Source organism: Fopius arisanus, unplaced genomic scaffold (assembly GCF_000806365.1).
Source record: "Fopius arisanus strain USDA-PBARC FA_bdor unplaced genomic scaffold, ASM80636v1 scaffold00051, whole genome shotgun sequence".
Lineage (NCBI taxonomy): Eukaryota > Metazoa > Arthropoda > Insecta > Hymenoptera > Braconidae > Fopius > Fopius arisanus.
This window is the reverse complement of record NW_011887790.1, coordinates 791765-793886: the sequence shown is the minus strand read 5'-3', so window position 1 is coordinate 793886 and position 2122 is coordinate 791765. Positions and strand designations below refer to the sequence as shown.

At 31.6% G+C, this 2122-nt stretch overlaps 1 protein-coding gene across 1 annotated transcript in view; it reads left to right on the top strand.

Annotated features, from left to right (window-relative positions):
• LOC105267924 (ras-GEF domain-containing family member 1B) overlaps positions 1-1901 on the top strand; it is a gene marked incomplete in the record, with an annotated part of 25762 nt that extends 23861 nt beyond the window's left edge. Inside the window, 1 exon segment of the mRNA XM_011307100.1 lies at positions 1-1901.
• Positions 1902-2122: the final 221 nt, after the last annotated feature.

Below are 2122 nucleotides of genomic sequence, written 5' to 3'. Positions count from 1 at the left end.
TGTCCGTTCACGCTCAATTTTTCCCTTTTCATCGAAAAGTATTTTTAAAGATTATTTTAAAAACTCATGGACTTGCGACAATTTTTCATATACCGAATTGGTTGGATTCCCTTCTAAAATATTCGCCCACTATAAAAAAAAAATGCCAACTAGTCGAACTAGTTTAGAAGATCAATAATTGAAGGAGTGCTTCGAATACGAAAAGCAGAGGCCTAATGGGGACTATGAATCCCCCAACACCTACTTCTGCAATATTTGATAAGCTTTGGGGGGCTCGGTTCATATTTTTTAAATGGCTACATCAATAGCAAAGTACATCAAACTTCATGGAGTAGCAGAATTTTTCAATTACAGTAGGATCGCCTCCACTATTATAATAAAATAGTTCTTCAATATTTTGATAGATCGGAGCTGAATGCCCAGTGAGAATCGACAACGGAAAGCAGTCTATCATAATGAGATCCAGATCCAATCAAATCTCTCTAAAAACCCATACGAATTGACCTACAATTAAAATTTTAACTAGCATTAAAATGGAATGAACCCAGTGGAATTAGTGGAGTGACGTGGAAACCCTACCCCAACAATGGAACTAAATACTAAAAGACTCTAGAATATAATTAATGATAAATCTCATAACGCGCACCACTTAATGAATGGAGGAAGGTTCAATTAATTTTAGAGTAGCACATAGAATTATTCTTATTTTTATGTGAGACAGGAACAGTATATGCACAAAAAAAAACAACTTATTAACTTTCTACAAATTTTTTCATAATCTGCATTTCTTTTTTGTATATAACGTTTTCTAAGTGATTTCATCTAGTGTAGTAAATTAATTAAGTAATATTCAATGTTTGGTAGATAAAAATTAAAAGTAGATGATAGATGAGTGTCGCCACAAATCCAATCGTTTTTTATTTTATTGAAAATAATTGATCACACTTGAATAATTGAAAATCCTGGGAGTCTAGACATCTTTGAAGATATTTTCCATGACCTCAGTAAAACAATTATATCTCAAAGTAGTGGGGCAAAATGGATGCTGTATGAATATAGTAAAGCGCAATCAGGACCTCAAATACCATAGATGAAAAGCTCAAGGGCACTATTACCGTGTAAGAAATAGAATTCGATTATATTATCAATTGAATCAGTTGTCTAACGTTATTATTAATTATTACGTTTTGCTATTTTGATGCAGCATTCAAAATGTTCTGACACACCTTTTCGCTATTTTCTTCAGAATGGAGGCATCTATCGAGATTATGTAGTAAATCCTCTCAAAAATCGTCATTCTCAAGCACTTTACCGATCACACAATCTATACAATCCATTCCTTCTGTTTGCATGTGTTCAGAGAGTATTATTCTGTGATGAAAAACCAAGTTTTCGAATTTAATGTTGAAGTATTTTTTATGTCTTTTGATTGAATTGAATGATATGTATTTATACTGAAAAAAAGACTTGCTACTTTTTTCTTGAATAATTTAATTGATGGTGATAATTTCTTCATTGAATAAAGGAAAATACCTTGAATCACTTTACTTGTTCTATTTCTTTCATTCCCCGAAGCGAGTACCAAATAGGTGAAAATGTTTTCTTCGAAAAAATGTACACCAACAATTATGTGATCATCCTAGAGAATCGTTTTAATTAATAAAATCATACAAATATATTGAGGAGGAAAAAAAATTGCAAATATCTATCACTACCCCACCCTCTCGTTAGAGGACCTTACATTATTTATTAGAAAGCTGAAAAATGCATTTTGCTATATCCTACCAGAGATTATAATCTCTGATCCTACCAGTAACTTATTTGTCATTATAATACATCACTATCACATCTTTTTACTACGATGGCCATTCTGAAATGTGTCACTTTAGGTTAGAATGAACAAAATTGAAAAACACATAACCTTAAAAAAAAGAAACAATGCTTAGTATGTGTAATGAACGCTCAGGGACGCAACAATGTAGAAGAACAAATACGTGAAGTTCTAAAAACATTTTTAATAATAATTAATTTACTTTCGATCGAACAATGGAGATCAAACGTAATGAAACATTAAAATACTGCACAATGCCAGAAAATACTGATGTCAATCAGAAGTTTATGA